Source organism: Haliotis rubra, unplaced genomic scaffold (genome assembly GCF_003918875.1).
Source record: "Haliotis rubra isolate DU_JTF1 unplaced genomic scaffold, ASM391887v1 Scf835, whole genome shotgun sequence".
Classification (NCBI taxonomy): Eukaryota; Metazoa; Mollusca; class Gastropoda; order Lepetellida; family Haliotidae; genus Haliotis; species Haliotis rubra.
Window position 1 is genome coordinate 136,983 of NW_025767563.1, and position 19,493 is coordinate 156,475.

Genomic DNA, 19,493 nt, shown 5'->3' on the forward strand with positions numbered 1-19,493 from the left:
TGTATTTTATTTAAACACAACTGCAATTGCCGTTCAATAGTATGCATATTCTTACCACGACAAGAAATATTAAAATCATCCACAAAAAGTGATCCATCGATAGAATCATTTAAAACCTTTGACAAACTGTTAATCTTGATACTAAATAAAGTGACAGACAAAATACCGCCTTGAGGGACACCCTGATGCTGATTATAATGGTCAGACAGGGTAGAACCCACGCGGACTTGAAATTGCCTGTCAGCTAAAAACTTGGATATAAATTGAGGCAAACGGCCTCTCAATCCAAAATCATGTAAATCTCTTAAAATACCATGTTTCCATGTAGTGTCATATGCTTTTTCTAAATCAAAAAAGATTGACACTGCATGTTGTTTATTAATTATGGCATTTTTTACAAAAGATTCTAAACGCACTAAATGATCGATGGTACTACGGTTTTTACGGAAACCACATTGTATATTAGTTATTAGATTATTGGTTTCCAAGTACCAAACAAGTCGATTGTTGATCATTCGTTCCATGGTTTTGCAAACGCAGCTAGTGAGTGAAATTGGTCTATAATTAGAGGGATCTGTATGATCCCGTCCAGGTTTAGGTATGGGAACAATAATAGCATCACGCCACGAGGAAGGAAAATTTCCAGATGTCCAAATGTCGTCAAAATGTGTAAGAGCGTCTCTAAACATGATTCAGGTAAGTGCTTCAGGAGTTGATAATGTATGTTAGCAGCCCCTGAAGCAGTATCATGAGCCTGATCAAGAGTGGTATCTAGCTCATGTATTGAAAAGGTTTCATTGTAGTCTTCCCCATTATTTGAATTGAAATTAATAGCTTTCTTTTCTTGCTGTTTTTGATATTTTTGGAATTCAGGTACATAATTAGATGAGGAAGAATGTTTAGCCAACGTCTCACCAAGTATATTAGCAATATCAGATTTATTAGTAAGTAATTCGTTTCCATCTTTGAGATGGTGAATGCTAGACTTAGAGCCCTTACCCTTGATTTTCTGGATCATATTCCACACCTTGGATATAGGTGTGCGAGAATTAATTTTTGATATATAATTTCGCCAAGATAGGCATTTACTTTGCTTGAAAGTACGTCGTGCTTTGGCGTTTAAAATTTTATATTTGTCCAAATTGTGGACCATAGGATGGCGACGGAAATAGTGCTCAGCTTTCTTCCGTGCCTTCCTAGCCTGTTTGCAGTCATTGGTAAACCATGGTTTTCGTACGTGAGGAATTGCAGAGGACTTTGGGATACACTCATCAGCTATGTTATTTAGTTCATCTGAAAAACATTTTATGGCATCAGGAATGTCATTAAAAAGTTCAGGTTTGAGTTTGTCAGCACAGAGAGCTTCATATAAAGGCCAGTTAGCCTTTTTAAAATTCCATCTTGATGATGGAGGAACGTCAGATGGATTCACAGGTTTTAGCAATGTTGGGAAATGGTCACTTCCACAGAGGTCGTCGTGGACTGACCATTCAAATTCACACAATAGGTTGGAGTCAGTAACTGACAAATCAAGAGCTGTATATGTTCCTGTGCCAGGATGAAGATCCGTATTTGAACCGTCATTATAAATGCATAAATCGTTGTTGGAAATAAAATCCTCCAGTAATTTACCTTTGGTGTTTGTATTACTGCCACCCCAGAGTGGGTTGTGGCCATTTAAATCACCCATGATTATACAAGGTTTAGGTAGCTGATCATAAAGAGCTTGCAGATCGGTTAGTTGAACAGTTGATGAAGGCGGAAGGTATAAAGAGCACAAAGTGAGTGCAACGTGCAACGTAAGACGCACTGCAACGGCTTGGAGATTGGTTGTGAGTGTAACTGGGCTATGGATAACATTTTGCCTCACCAGGATTGATGATCCACCAATAGCTCTGTCACCCGAGGGAGAAAAACAGTGATATGCATTGAATTGACGTAAGTCCAAATTGTCAGTATGTTTCAGATATGTTTCTTGTATGGAGAGAGCTGACGGTTTTAAATCTTGGATTAATAATTGTAAATCATTTAAATTATTCCGAAGTCCTCTACAATTCCATTGTATTATAGGTGAGGACATTATTTCTTCGGGGATAAACAGGAGATCTTCCCCTCACCTTCCTTGATGGCGACAAGCTATGTGTCCTACCATGGCTTTGGTCGGACACATCCATGTCATCATCAAGGGATCCAAACTTATTTAAAAGTTGGATATGGTTATTCGCCCCCTTTGGTGTTCTTCCACTTTGATTCATTTTGGGTGTTTCCCTGTTTTGCTTTGATTTTGCTTTTGCAGTTGGTTTGACAGTTGGATCAGGGTTAGTAAGTTTCTGAGATGTATCTATCTCAGGTGATGTCGTCGATTGAGGGATACTTTTCGATGAGGCTGCGGTTTGTGAACTGCAGGTCACTTGTGAAGGCCGTGACTGGACGTCAGCAGACAGCAAGGTAGGTGCAGATGTCATTGCCCATGTATAGTCTGTCTGACAACCTACAGAATGACAAGCAATAGGTTTTGGCTTTGAGCCCTGAATAGATGCAGAAACTGCATTAGAATATGTTGGTCCTGATTGTTCTTGTAAAAGAACGATTTTCTTTGCTTCTGAAAATGTTATATTATTCTGATGCTTTAATTTCGAAATTTTGGATTGAAGCTTCCAAGTAGGACACTCCTTGGAAGAAGATGGATGATTGCCTGAACAGTTGACACAAGTAGGAGGATTGTTACAAAGATCACTGTCGTCACACTTTCCAGCACATTTGTGACATGCAGTCGGGTTATGGCAAGACTTTGAACCGTGACCATACTTTTGGCAGGTATAGCACCTCAAAGGATTTGGGATAAAGGTATCGACCTTCAGGTGACAGTATCCCGCTTTCAGTGATGTGGGATGTACCGGAAGACAAAATGTGAACAAGTAAGTATTTGTCTTGAAAGTCTCGTTATTCCTCCTTGCAGTGAAGCGTTTCACATGTGTAACGCCTTGCGATTGTAATTCGGACACAATCTCAAACTCATTCATGTCGGAGAGGCATCGTCCATTATCACGAACGATGCCTTTACTACAATTCAATGTCCTGTGAGGGGACACCTCCACAGGAACATTTGCTAATGATCTCGATGAGAGCAGAATCTGAGATTGTATCAGCTTTCGACATTCAATAAGCAGTGAACCTGATCTTAGTTTTTTAATTTCCCTGACATCACCTGCCAAACCTTCGATACCTTTCGCTACAGCAAAAGGATTAAGCTTTAGAGCTCCACCATCCGATGCTGACATAACCAGAAAACGAGGCCAGTTATCAGGGTTTGTGATAACTGCAGGAGCCTCATCCTCAGAAGAAAACGAATCCTCAGATTCATGAGAGCGTTTTTTGAGTGGGGGTGCCATGTTAGTAATATGTATGATTCACCCTCTTAGCTCCCCACCCACCATGGAGTGTCAACAAGGACGATGCCCTATGTCTGTGGATCTCCAACAGACGGCACCAAGGATACTAAGAGGGTATACTCAAACAGAAAATATCTTGAAAAGATACATCCTACCAGATTGGCCCATGAGCCACCGCCTTCTGGGCATTAGGACTTGAGGCAAAAGACAAAAATAGAAAAAGCATATTTCAAAATTCAATCTGTATATTGCACAATTCAAGAGAAATATTATTTGGCCAAGACCACTGACAAGATATGTTAGAAGTTTGAACAATTTGTGTTATGAAATACTGCTCAGGGCTCGGCATGACCAGCCGATTGGTTGAACCGGGCCAGTTCAACCACCCGTCTAGGTGAAGTAAGGGTCGAAGTGGTGTATTGGGCAAAGGAACGCTGTTCCTGGAGCCCTTGCCCTCAACCACCAGAATCCCGTCCTCCACCGACACAGGGGCGCAACCCACGGCAAACGGGTTGGTGGACCTAATATCCCCCCGGGTCCACAACGGGGGGTTGAAGGGCGCTTAGCGTGACCCAGCACCCACCACGAGGAGGTGGCCCTTCATGGGTGCCCAGTCAGTCAGGTTACACAAAAACAAGTATGTTCCTATTAACTCCTATATCAACATTTCATGTTTTTTAAACATTACCTCGACGCTCAGCAGCTATTGCACATGCAAGTGTTCATAGTGTAGCCTTAAAGCAACACGAAAAACAAAAAGATATTTGTACCTCAGCCTCTTCCTCTTCCGAGCCATGGAAGCTGTTCAGACCAAGCCTAGCTCTGCACTGAAAATATATATGGTCTCATTCAGCGTATGGCATCATGTGAAAACAGAAAACAGGCAGTATGAAATGATGAACATATCGTCAGTGATAATTGCTGGATGGGGGTACATATAAACAACACAAACATCATACACAAAATCATTGAATCACAGTTGCCTGAGAATTTAGAGGATTGGGCAATGAAGGCTACGAAAATTCCTTGTCAAACTACGGATTCAGATTTGGTGTGACATATCCAGTCTGTACACGGAGGTGTTACAGCATTACACTTTCTCAGTATTTACCCGGCGAGGGATGAGAAATAGAACTGAATCTGTGTTATGAAACAATAAGGACGTTGTTATCTATACAAGTTTCAGGTCATTGAGTACCACGTCAGTATAACTATTATGTTAAAACAAGTGTAGAAGTGAGCACAGCTCACATACCCCCACTTCCCACTTTGGGACATGGAAATGACTGATATTGATATATATAATGTGACAAGGATCAGCAGCTCACAAGACTTTCTCCTTGACTCTACTAATCTATATATACATGTTAGATAATAGTTTTGCCATGTACTGATTACAGTAATAATTTATGGAAACATTATTTTTGTGTGTTTTCCATGGAAACCTGATATACAATTGAACTTGTTGCACTCAAAGAAGTGGACGTAGATGAAGATTGTTATTTTTTAGGACATGGCATATCTGTGGGTCATGATTTACTTGTGTATTAAGTTTGGTGAACCTAGCATGTATAGTTTCGATGATATGCTGTGGCCAGGTAACCATCAAACACATTTTGCACCAAGTCATGTTTCCATGGAAACAACAAAACAAAATTCTGAAAAAACTTTAAAATAGCAAAAGGTACATCAATGGGTAATGATTAACATGTGTGTGAAGTTTGGTGAACTTTAAGAGTTATGCTCCGGACAAGGTTTCGGGACGGACGGACAGACTGACGGAAGGAATGAACGCTATATACCCCCGTTACTTCGTAGCGGGGGTATAATTAATAAAATATTGGTGTAGAATAATTCATTTAGATTATAATCGTTTACCTTATCAGTCATACTTAATGCTTAAATACCTTGATGATGTGGGTAGAACTACTTGGGCCTCTCATGTGAGAAACATTTTATTCCAATACGGTTTCGGAATTTTGTGGATAGGTCAAGGTATTAGCAATGTGAGAAGGTTTATGTCTATTTTTAAACAGCAATTATTTGGCCCCTTGAGCTAGGAATGGCACTGTATTACTTCACAGTTGAGCAAGTGTCAAACTTATTGTCAATTTAAAACTATGTTACATGTTGAGTCTCATCTTTCAATTGACATTCTTGCATGTAAGAACTGTTATCTGTAAATTCAGGTGTAATAATTTCAGGCTAGCTATTGAAACAGGAAGGCATTGCAATGTAACTGCTAGTGAAAGATTTTGCTTATAGTGTCATAATAAAAATGTATTTCTTGTAGATGATGAATTTCATGTCTTTCATCTGTCAGCGCTATGAAGCCCAAAGAAGAAAATGTCTTCATAATAGTGTAAGATATAACCCTTCTATGGACAATTTTGTTAGAAATGTCAAGTACTGATAAAATATAATGTTTAGTTTGGCAAGGTTTTTTTTGATAAGAAATACAACAAATTATAATTAGATCTTCAGTATATATACTGAAATATTGTTTGATAGTTTAGTGTAGTGTTATTTTCTATGAGAGCTTCTTTGTTTCGTCTGGTGACAAGATACCTGTAACAAGACCAGCATGAATACACATGCGAAAATTCTTTTGTAATATCCATGGTCCCTAGTATGTTGATCTATCTTTCGTTGATTGGCGATCTATAGCCTGTTCTTATATATTGTATCGTCCTCAATGGTTAAAGTATTGTAAATTTAATTACTAGTTTTAAATATATATCTGTGATAGACTAGTTGGTTTTACTGTCCTTTGTCGACAGATATTTTAAATTGATTACCTTCGCTATATTGCTGTAATATTGCCCATGAGATGTAAAATTTTAACTCACTTACTCTTTTGTAATATGGGCCAGGGCCTTGAATACTTGAATTAATTGTCTGTCTGTCTGTCTGTCTGTTCTTCCACCTTTTTACTGAATATCAGAGAGTTACTGTAAAGTTTCATCTTTTCAGCTGAGTCTGTGAAAAGGTAAAAAGTTATTATATACTTAGAATAGAGGTAGTCTTGTGACAAGAGTTGCGGGGTTTCTGTACTGTGTGGATAGGGACCTTTGGTAGCAAGGGTATATATACTAGGCACACAAAGAAACTGTGCATGCAAACCTGTGTAGACACATAAGGATTTAAACTCAGAGATTAGTGATATGTATCCAACATGCATGCACGTGTCACGTTCCGTGACGTCAGTAGGTTCGTCCTTGAGACGTGCAATACGTTGTTGCACGTGCATTCCGGGAAAGAGAAACAGACCAAATGAATGCCACACAATACTGTCACTTTGGAAAGCTCAACCCCTGCCCTTGCGATCGTTCAAAACCTTAAACGGCTATTGAAACACATAGCATGCCAAGGCTCACGTCTGCACAATGTCATGAGGCCATTGGGATGGTCCGTGGGGAAATGTCTCAACGACAAGTAGCTGCACATTTCCACTGCCACACAAATGACGACATCGATCGGCCACGTTCTGGACGTCCACGTGTAACAACGCCAAGACAGCACAGATTGATAAGGGTGAGCCATCTCCGCCAGAGGTTTCAGACTGCAGTGGTGACAGCCCGAACCATCCCAGGACTTCGCCGTATCCACCCCAACACAGTTCGACAACGTTTACGTCATCACGGGATCAGACCACGACGTTCCGCCATACGGCCTATCCTGACACAACGTCATCGACAAGCTCGCCGAATGTGGTGCCGAAATCATGTCCGCAGACCCCTGTTTTGGTGGAGAAATGTTGTTTTTACAGATGAGTCCAGGTTTAGCATTTCCCATAGTGATGGACGTCAACGTGCCTATAGACGCGTGGGAGAACGTTATGCACAGGCCTGTGTCGTGGAGAGGAATCGCTTTGCCCGCCCTCATATATACGGCAAGGGTTGCTTGCAACACCACATCGTTGACTTACTGCCTTGGCCTGCAAATTCACCGGATCTCTCCCCGATAGAGTATGTTTGGGACGAGATGGATCGACGTCTACGCCGTCTTCCTCATCCGCCAGATAACGTCCTTGATCTTGCAACAGAACTTGAGAGAATCTGGCGTGACATCCCACAAGCCTTCCTTGCACGTTTGATAGGCTCTATGCGTCGTCGTCATCAATTTCTTTATTCCATACTTCATCATTTGTGTCATCGAAATTAGTATCTAGGCCAAGATCTACATCATTCTCATCTTCTCTAAACAGTTCATTAATCAGTTCTTGTGACAGATCACAATAATCGCTAATCGGCAAATTTGGGGGAGGGGCCAACGAAACAGTCTCGGGCAACACTTTCAGTCCGTATCTAGGTACTTGCTTTCCTCCCTGTGCAGTCCTGACAACATACACGTTGACAGTATTCAATGGCCTGATAATATTCACAACTCTTCCAACCAGTTGTCGCTTAATTTTGACCAAGTCATTAACTTTTACGGGCGACGCCATATTTGTTTACACTCCCGATAGTCCTAGCAGACGTATTTGTTTACTTATTTAGATTGTTTTATGTTCGTTTTTATGAACAGAAATTTTAGTTATTAAAGGATTGAACACCTGTGCTTGTAACCACACTAAATAATACGTTTTATTTAATTTTATAGAAGTGTTCTCGTTTTACATGCTTTCAGAATGTGTGAAAACTACTGAATGAAAATCATGAATGGAATGAGTAATGAAAGTAGTACCGGTAATGTCAAAGTTCACGTATTAGCCAATCAAATCACTCGAAGGTGTTATGACACATATGTGTCAGAACACTTTGTTATGAAACCCCTTTACGAAGTACCACGTGGGTCATAATGTCCTCTTCGTGCTAAGATCGTTTTGTAGAATCGGACATGCGCTCCACATTCGGACCAGACACTTCAAGAACAGCCATCAAGGCAGGTGACGAATACGTACTCTACGATGTTCTTTGTTTGTCCTCTACTTTGAACTACCAACCGCTGGGTCTTCATTGTCTGACTATGAAGCCCTGGACTTGTTCTGTCTTAGATTACCAACACTGGGCACTTTCTCATTGAAGTCGATCGGCCTTGGAAAAAACAACATTAGGCACTCTACGATTGCTATGGGATACTGAACCAGCTCTGAGTCGGTTTCCTAAACACTCCTTTAGCGGTAATCAAAATTAATCACATTCTGTTTTCGCAATATGATTAAGACTTTTTGAAGACTCAACTTTAGACACTCAGCGATAGGCGTGGGACACTGGACAAGCTCTGACTCCCATTACTAAACACCGGACAAATTCAGTGACTGAGATATGAGGTGTGAAGACTATAAATCCTAGCACCGAGTCTTCTATTCCTGGATGAAGTTGAAGCTGAGGAAGTGCATGACACCCCAAACAAGCTTGACATCGGACTAGACGAAACAGAAGTGGAGAAAATCGATGAAACGCCAAGTGGATTTGACAAAAAAAAGGACATAGAACTGAACGAAACAGAAGCTAAGGAAATGGATGAAACCGCAAGCAGACTTGACACAGAAAAGGACAGAACTGTAGGATACAAAAGTTGACTCGAAAGGAGAAACAAAGGAAGGGAAGAAAGTAAAAAGGTAAAAATATGTCAAAACAAGCAGATAAACACAACACCACAGAGCTGAAGGTGAAACTGAGAGGGACCAACATTCAGCAAAGCAAAACTAATAAAGTTGAAAATCTGAAAATGTTGTGTTTGAAGAGTCTGCAAAAGACTTATCGGGCAAATATGTGATAGTTCTCTATGCTGGTCTACCATTTCCTGGATTTGTAGTTGACACTGATGTTGAACAAGTGTTAGTTCGATGTATGCACAGAGTGGGAAGAAACAGATTACCACTAAGTCATTTAAAGTCTGTTAAGGTATTTTGTTCTGGTATATTAGTATAAAATGTTCAGAAAAATCAGCGGTGTAACAAAAGATGTAATTGGTGTAACAATATTACTACAATGCGTTCATTTTATTGTATTAAATATTACTTTTATCTTTGGAGTAGGGTCAAGTAGAGTCATTGGTGTCACAGTATTCTTTGAATTTGTACATTTTATTCTTACCTGTTAATATCATGGGGGCGGTGGGGTAGCCGACCGGTGAAATCGTTGGCTCGTCACGCCGAAGACCCGGATTCGAATCCCCACATGGGTACAATGTGTGAAGCCCATTTCTGGTGTCCCCCGCCGTGATGTTGCTGGAATATTGCTAAAAGAGGCGTGTTGACCATTCAATACAATAAAGAGATAATTCAGTATAACGCTTTGTATTTTCTTATTTTTCATAACATGGATTTGGACTTTTTTGATAATGACTCATATATAAATGAATAGGAGTCCTGATGTTTTCTTCTTTGGAAATCTAGACTTGCCACAAGCGTGGGCTTTCTTGGATAAACTTGTTTCAGGGTCTAACTATGGCAGACTAACTATGCCCCCACGATCATTGTTATGAGTGAGTGAGTGAGTTAAAATGTAAAGCAACTTTGGCAATATTTCAGCCATATCGTGACTAAATCAAGTTATAAATTAATATAGGTTAGAGGTAAATTATGAAAAACCTGTCGACGATGGACAAAAAAACAACTAGATTATCACAGTTAGAAATTTAAAACTAATAACTGAATATCAAACATTTTAACTATACAAGACAATACAATATAAAAACCGGCTATAGATTGCCAACAACTGAACATTGTTATGAAAACAATAAAAACGTATCAGGTAGTGCGCAAGTTAGTTATTTTTTTCACTCACTCACTCACCCTTCCTCTTGTTAAGAATTAACAGAACAAAGTCAGAAAATTTATCTGATGTAGACATTACCAATATTGTGTGCTCAAAATATATATCAGACCTTTAGAAATGTCATAAATCAATCTATATGACACATTGTTATCTACATCTAGACAATGGCCTATCTTCACTAGCAAGTATAGATACAAACATCAGGTCAAGAAAGTGATCCATAGCCAAGGAAGGTTAAAGGTAAGATTCCAGTGATCGGCTCCAGTGATTGTTTCAAACGCCCAGTTCTTTCGAGATGTCGCAGATGAGGGTCGGCATTGTACTTAGTGCGTGTCTTGTCGTACTGCTGTTCATGAAACATTCCAAGGGGAGAAGAATGATCCAGCATGCTGCTGTCAAGCGGATTAAACCTGCTTTGTCGCCAGTTAGAAATATTGGCGTTCAAATGTGCGTAGACGAGTGCAAGAATACTGCACTGTGTACGTCCTTCATCTTTGTGAAGAGGAGCTTGAATTGTCGTCTATATCAGGGTGCTGTTACGAGATAAATTAAAGGACAACTTTCAGGACGTATAAAGATATTGGAGGTAAGTGTATATGTGCATTCTTTAAGAAACGGTGACCCTGTTGTCTATGGATCAATGATTCGCGTTGCAGTTTGGTGTCCAAGGCGAACCAGATCGTGTCTTCAATTCCCAGACCCACCCCAGATTTTGTGTATCACTTTGTCAGCACAGTATGGCGATCGAGGGCCGCATCACTCTGACCTTTCCTTCCACATTTATCCAACATGCCGTGGTTTAACTGAAAATCTGCTATGCGGGCTGAAGACAAACATTGGATTATGTGAATCTGCTACCATCAAGGCCAAAGAGAAAAATGGGATTCTGGGAGAGGCAGAGCATTCGAGAGATCTAGTCTGAAAAAAGAAATATGGAATTCCGAAGAAACAGCAGTTTCTGGAAATCTTATGGACAAACTACCCAGGTTCTGCCATAAAGGGAAAAAAGAGACATCCATTCTGCTCTGATCCTGCAAAAAAGGCACTCCCTCCCCTCCCCCAAAAACCAACAAAAAACAAAACAAAAACAAACAAAACAAAACAAAACCATAATCTTTTCAAGCGACTGCCTGTATCCACATAAGGTCGAAATAAGCCCTTGCGTCTTGTGGAAGTCAGGGAATGGTATGATATGTGCACAGTGTGTGTGAGGCAGCAAATCGCCAGAACATTGAAAATGATTAACCACAATTATAACATTTGTTTCCATTGACTTCCTTCTGAAACGCGTTGTGAATTATTGTGCAGTCAACTTACACTTGTCAAAGGTGTACAGACAACCAGCTGTCAAGCTTCCATTTGTAGTGGAATCCTCGGAGATAAGATCACTGAGTTGGTCTGCTGGTGGTTCGGTGCGTCTCTCCGACTGTTCTAGATGACTCAACCCCCAGAATAAGTAGAGTTTACAAAGAAAGTGTTATCCCAGATGTAGCATTTGTCAAACATAACCACTCCCAAACCGGCGATGAGTAATCACCACGCCATTTCCAGTTTATAAAGATAACACGCAGAAGAGTCGCAAAATGTTCAAGTCGAATTGGTTATTTTTTTAGCAACAAGCAATATTTTATGACGAAATTTTATCAGGTTGCAGTACTTGCTTGGAGTCCAGTGCAGATTGGATATCAATTCGGAAACAGATCAAGCTTCTAACACTATTCAGCATTCAAGATCCACGCACGTCTTTCAAGACCTTCTACAGTGGCCAATACTGACTGTTGGTGTCCATTCACACAGTCTTAGCATCACATTTAATCTGATTCTGAGGACACTCAAGACTTGGTCAATATAAATAATAATGCCCTGACATTTAATTTTTACATTATACAAGGTTTATATTTTGTTCTGTGATAGTGTTCTTGGTTACATTTGTCCTTTCAATTCCAATCACCTCCTGACACACGTACAAGGTGATTCCATTGCCAGCGTATTTTATCAGTGTCATTTCAGGATTGTTCTGTATGCTATATGTTTATTACAGAGAAAATGGAGACGATGCCCGGAACGACCCTGTAAGTATGGAACGAAATGTCTGACAACAAGACTTGGCGGTTCTAAATGCATTGCGACTGGACGTATGTACTCCGCATCGTCCCGTTGTGAGTATGCATGCACAATTTTCGAGTCGTAAATACGGCATCCAGATCAGGACATACTTACCCAATATTTACTCAAACACCTGTAGTTTACACTGATTTACACATACCTTTCACCACGAATTTGTCCAAAAATTACATTGAAATTGAAAACCGCCTCCGTGGTGTAGTGGTTAGAGCGTCCGCCCGGAGACCGGAAGGTCGCGGGTTCGATCCCCGGCCGCGTCAAACCAAAAGACCTTAAAATATGGTACTTGTTGGTCCCTGCCTGGCGCTCGGCATTAATGGGTACAACAAGGACTTGTCGGCTCGGAGTCAGTATAATGTGTCTGAGTGGGGTATTCATGCTTCACTGCGGCATGGTATCTCAGGAGGCTAACACTATAAAACCAGCTTCAGTCTGGGCTAGTACAAGCAGCCGCACATACATACACACGCATGCACGTCGTGATATGAGCGAAATATTCTCGCAGACCTATCGGAGACACTTCAAGTGGCTGTTAGTCGCATCCAATTATGGTTGCTCTAGGCACGTTGAACTGCCTTGCAACATCACCTGACATCTGCCAATAGCGTTATTTCATACTTCAGTATTCGCAAACGATTGCTTTTGTTGAGGCGAGAACCCTGTGTTTTATATCCAATCTCAAATCTCAATACATGCACAACACATTCATGAGTTTTGCTGCGTTTGAGTGACATGTTTTTAACCTTTTATGTTCTCTCCATTGTCCTTGTGTGACGTCGGTTCATCTTAGGTTACAAAACAGTTCCCTTTAATCTGCTTCTACTGATATGTAATCAAGAAATGTTACACATTTTAAAATTTGATTTAATGAAATGAGTGTGGATATAAAACATGTTGGCTATATATTAGACTTGTGAGTGGTACATATAAAACATTTACACTTTTGGGTGAACATCTGGCGCTAACACTGATTTACTGTATACAATTAACCACGAATTCGCCTTTTATGCCCTAATGGAATCTGTTTGAATCGAGACAGATAATTCTATGACTTTGACGTCATATGTTTACTCAAATGTAGGCCTTGACTACTACATGGGGAGTGAGTGAGTTAATATTTAGCGTCACATCGGCAATATTTCAGCCTTAATGTGACGAGAACAAGTCAATACAAGAGAACTATGTCCATTGTTCCCAAAAAGGAATCTCGGTTACATTTAATTTTACAACAGCAAACTCCCTAATTTGAACTAGTACGAGTTCAACAATTGTATCAGTGCTAGGATTCATCTATACAAATTGTCACGAATGTCACCCCTTGGAAGCATCACCCCTCTGTATTCAATTTGTTAAACATGCTAAAAGGAAAACAACAGGGATAAAGTGAAACATCTTTTATATCTTCTGACTTCATATACAGCACATTGTAGTTACTTAGATCTGTTGTTATCGCGAGTGGTGGCCGCAGCTTCCTTCGCCAGTAGCCGCCAGTGACCATATTTGAAATCAGATTGGAGTAACCCCATTAATTTCACATATGGTTCAATATAGTGACTAGGCACTCCAGCTGAAGTGCTAATTTTCATTGACATTATTCATTTAATATTCAAATCTACATAATTTAAAACTATACATAAATTTGATATATATATATATCGGAGCTATTATACTCACTAGTGATTGTAGCGCACAGCTGAAGATGAGCAAATGCTTTTTTGCTTGGTCCTTTCATTTTCTAACATTTATTGTCCCAACCAGTTATACTGAGAAGCAATATATGGTATATCCAAGGACATATATCAAGGTTCTTTGGGCGGTTTCCTTTATTGCTTCCACCAATAAGCTTTAGGCGATTAACCTTTAAAGATATCAGATGTTTAGGTCACTAAGTAATGTTGCAGGGTATTAGGAGGGTAACATTCTGAAAAGGCTGTCAAGACAATTATTTGCAAAACTGGGTAACAAAGTTTTGGAATAAGGTGAAAAGATTAAATAACGTATACAAGATGGGATAAAAATGAACACATGATAACACTAACATGTGCTTTGAAATGATTTTAAGTAGGCCTGATTAATACCTGGCATTGAGAACAATTTGAGCATGTCAGTCCGCTTACAAACAATTGCACAATTGGACTATATAATCTAGTAGTATAAGCTTGAGGAGTAGTATTGCTACTAGACCTTAATCTACTACTCCTAAAGTTATCACAAATATAAAATGCCAGATGATTTAATGTATCTTAGTACAAAATATTTTAACTCATCGGTACGACATTACTCTACTTAGATTGTGGTCATGAAACTGCTAGCAGATTCTGAATGTGGAAGGGAAAACAGTTTTGTTTTGAGAACAACTGAATGGACCCAAAGTGGTAATAAACCTATTCTACTGCACCTTTATATTAGGTTTAAAGTTACATATGGTATGTATGTTGTTTTCAAAGAATACCTACATATTAGGCCAAATGATTTGCTGACACCTCAATCCCTCACCTCTAGCAGACGATAAAATGACGGGCACATGTTAACCCATAACGCAATTCAATTTACCAACAATTCACCATGTAAGTTCTGGCTCTGTAGTGGCCCTTTAATGGCCCCCTACCGTATTTCATCACTGTGCCAATACCCGACCAATAACGTTGACCTATACTGTATGCATCATACTGGCCGAGTAACGTTACACTATGCCTTTAAACAAGCTGTGATGTTTCGACTGGGCCAGTATACAAACAATACAATTAAAATACTTAATGGGCCATTTAAGTTAATACTTAATGCCGTTACTGAAGTTACAAGTGAGGAAGGTAGCCGTTACTGGCCCAGTTATGTCATGTTTGCTTGGTTATGATTATCAGAATTGAGAATCATTTAAATACAAATATTTTTATTTTTACTATGAAGTAAAACACGGACAAAAATATACATGCAATGTTGAAAACACATAGTTATTGCTCAATTCACATATTGCTGATCAACTTACAATGCAATGTACAAAAATCACATGGTACACATTTCTGGTATTATCAACATTGTCACAAAAGTCTTCTCATAATCACGACAATATCAGTGTCAGTAGAATGACAATCTGGTTTGAATATCAAAACATCTATGTCTCACCTAGTCCTTCTTTCTTATTCCGTGCTGTTTAGGTTACACAAGTTGCGGTGCGGTAGCGTAGTGGTTAAAGCGTTGACTTGTCACGCCGAAGACCCGGGTTCGAATCCCCACATGGATACAATGTGTGAAGCCCATTTCTGGTGTCCCCCGCGGTGATGTTGCTGGAATATTGCTAAAAGTGGCGTCAAACCAAACTCAGTCAGTCACTGTATCATGGGGATAGTGTCAGGCACTTTCATTACAAGATCATCTGGTCCTGCCATGGCACTGAGTCAGCCTTGGGTGCAAAATAATTACCCAGATGTCTTCTGATCTGTCTCCCCTGTTGGGTGCCAGCAACCCTGGCCTGCTCATGGTACACATCAGCCAGCACTTTCTCCTTTTGCCAGGAGCCTTGGGTCACATTATGGTTTTGGCCCTCGAAGTCCTTTAGGTTACTATAGGTGGCAGGGTATCTCATTCTGGTAAGGTTGTGAAGTATGACACGTTTGTGATGCTCTTTCTGCACGTTTCTGTTTTCTTATTCCTGGTTCTGAGCAAAACTCGGAACGTGTGTGCTAGCATGCAAAAGACAGTCTCAACTAAACGCCTAGCTCTTGAGAGTCACTAATTAAATAATCTCTCATGCTGGTCCATATTTCGGATAGGATATGGGTTCATCAGACGCTTGATGATGCCAAACGCATTGTCCCCAGCTATGTAATAAGGCACAGGAACATCATCCCCAGGTAAATCTTTTCATCAGGAAGGTTGAATATGTTGTTCTCGCTCTTCAGACCTTCCTTTAGTTCTGATGAGTGAGAGTGTATTTGGAACAACTCTAAGGTTGTATGTCAGACTTGGATAATCATCACCGCAGGCCAGGTGTCGGATAGTGATTGTCAGTTTGAAACCACAGAGAGTGACCTTCGGTACCATGTGTCCTTGATTATTCTGTGCACTATCCTTCTGAGCACTTCATCATCGAGCCCACTGGGAACTCTTGTGTAATTGAAGAATGCCTTCTCATCTCGAGTTCTCAGCTCCTCAAGTAGAGTTGTGTAGTGGCCATAACGCTCTTTCCTTTGGTAAGAGACATTTTCTGACCCATGCAGACCTCGGTTTCCTCCTGCGCCTCCATTTGCCCAAGCCCTGGAAAATAAAAATAGAAAACAAGATAGGTACATAGTCTAATAACAGAATGACAAATAAAAGCAAAGTGACAAATTGCAGAGTGCAATATGACAAATTTTACATGTAAGAGGAGGAGCTGTTCCTGCAAGAGCTGCTCATCATGCTCTCAGGTGTATTATCAGCAACAAGGCTGCTGCCTTCTTCTTCCTGGTTGTCTCGTCTTCATATGCTGTTGTGTGAGGTCTGTGGATTCAGGATAATACTTTCAATTAATGACAACTGCTGAGGAGTGACACAAGCCTTTGGTCTGTAAATATGTTCAAGAAGGACTCTTTGGAGTTGCCCCGAGTGTACCCTTTTGTATGACCACGTTACCATCACAGCTGGGAAACAGTTGAGCTACTCAAACTCAGCCCTGCCAACCGACACTGTGGTCCCATCAAGATCGAATCATAATGCAATACGATGACTATATTTAGGTATCACGAGGGACGTACACAGTCGCCTTGCCTTCTTATGACAATCGGGCAGCGTCTTGTTTCCTTTGTATTATCTTTGCGAGGTGAAAATTGCCCGATGATACCAATGGACAGACGAAGGCAATACGATGATGACACGGATTCACAAGATGCCATCTCGATGGCTGTGCGAAGGGCAAGATGAAGACACGTATGCATGACGGAAATGAACCTTCGCACAGGAATTTTTTGGCATGCCAAAGATTTTGCCCACTCTCCCGATGTTGCTGTCGGACATGGAAAAACTCTTATGGTGGCCATACGAGGGCTTAAGATGTCCTTACGAATGGCCCGATTGCCTAACAATCCATTGCGAATTTGCACATTTACCAATTCGCGTTTCCATCTTATGTCAAAATCGGCACAGTGTGATGACGCCTGTGTCAAGGGCATCATTAGTGGTGCAATGTTTTCTGTTTTCAATATGACATTGGCCCATGTCTCTGCCATGGACAATATTAACCATAGTTCGGTCTGTCTTTGTAATACCACCTCAAACAATTATGAACATGATCAAATTATCATTCCGGACAAACTTGATATTTGCTCATGACGGATACATATATTGCATGTGATGCTGGCAAGTGTTCGTAAAATATGCGTATCTAAAATGAGTGTATGGTGCGGCCGAGGAGTGTAAAAAGTCATGCAAAGAAATGTAACTAGTATGTGAATAGAAATGGCTATGGTTGTTCAAAGTCATTGGTGTTGCGGTACTGTGTTCAATGAATTTATAAACTACCAGGCAACAGAAACTATATGCACGTTTGATGTTGGCTAGAAAGGAAACATGCGAGAAATGTAGTGTAGTGTAGTGTATTTCTTACGTCTATACAACTGTGTTTTGAGCCTTACGTTTTAAGCGTTTCGATTTCAATAACGTTTTGGTACTATTGTCCGTTCATTTTGTATTATTAAATGCTGCTTTTAGCGGTATTTCAGACATATCAACATTTGGGGGACCAGAAATGAATTGTACCTCATGGGAGAATCGAATCCGAGTCTTCAGTGAGTCGAGTGAAGGCTTCAGCCAACATACTACCCACCAGCTCCTTAATGTGAGCAGAGAGTCCAAACTGATCAGTGGTAACAGTTTTACCACTTTGGTGAAACGACATTTGAATTGGTGCTGACAAGCCAATGATGACAATCACTGATACTTATGTCCTACATCAACTCCTGATGCAGGACATGAAATCCAATTAATAGACACAGCAATTAAAAATACCTGACACTGTGTATCCACAACCTCTATGCACTCTCTCTCTCGTCCCCAGCACGGCGAAAACGGACCTCTACAAGCAAATCCGTCAAGATCATTCAGCACGTGGCCAGGAGTTTTACAGAAGACGCCATCTATGGCTTCAGCACGAAACTAACCCTCTCCATGGATTATGTTAGAATTGCATATAACGGGTCGTTTGAGCACGTCGCAATCAAACTTAATCCCAGGAAGAAGCCAAGGTCATATGTATGCTCAATACTCAGTATGAGTCAAGCACCCTGTGGAGAGTTTACATGCGTCTACGTTGTAGGCATAGTTGCAGGTAAAACGAAACAAAGATTGGTCTATTTTAAACGACAATCTTCCCATCGAGGCGCTCTTCACGATAACAACGTTTTTCTCCGATCAAAGTAAGTGGCCTGGGTGAGTTAGTGAGTGGTTGGGTGAGTTTTTTTTATGTCCTTATAAAAACGCTGTGTGAATGTTATGGCTGCTTTGTCTTATTCTGATGTTGATGGTGAACTGACAAAGTATGAGAGTACTTTCTATAAGATAACTTGTCAATATGCTATTGATTCTTTATGAGTGTTTTCTACAAAACAGCAAAAATATCATTGCAATGTCTTTTAACTGTTACAGGTTGTCAATTATGTCAATGGCCGTCTGCAGGAATAGAGAAGTTTACATTCTTGGAAGACAGGAATCGTCGAATTTGATACACTACTACCAGAAACGACAGAATGTCTTGATATTCAAGAAAGAACACAAGTTAACTGATCCTGTGTTGTCAATACACTTTGCTTTCAAGAAGGTCGAACTGTCACTGGTCACCTCAACTGACATCTGCATGTTTGCCTTTCCCCTTCAAAGGCCAATGTCACCGAAATCATGTGAACAAGTTAACGTTGATACTTCCAAGATAGTGTGTCTGAGTCCCGATGAGATGGCTCTCCTTCAAGTTGATCACAAGCATCCGTTTAGACTCAAGGCAATAAAGTGAATGTAGACTCTCCACCCTCAGCTGTAATGACAGGTTCCTCCGTTGTGGACACATGGACTAGTACTAAGAAGAATTGTCTAATGGCTGAAACTACAACAACAACTACTACTAACACAGCTCCAACCAGTATAACAACAACAATGACTACTCCTCCTCCTCCTACTACTACTACTTCTATACTGAACTGCAAAAAAAAGGTCACACCTATAGAGATTTCTTAAAGCAGACACTTTACTTTACTCTAACTGACAATCAAAACGGAGGATTGAGTTC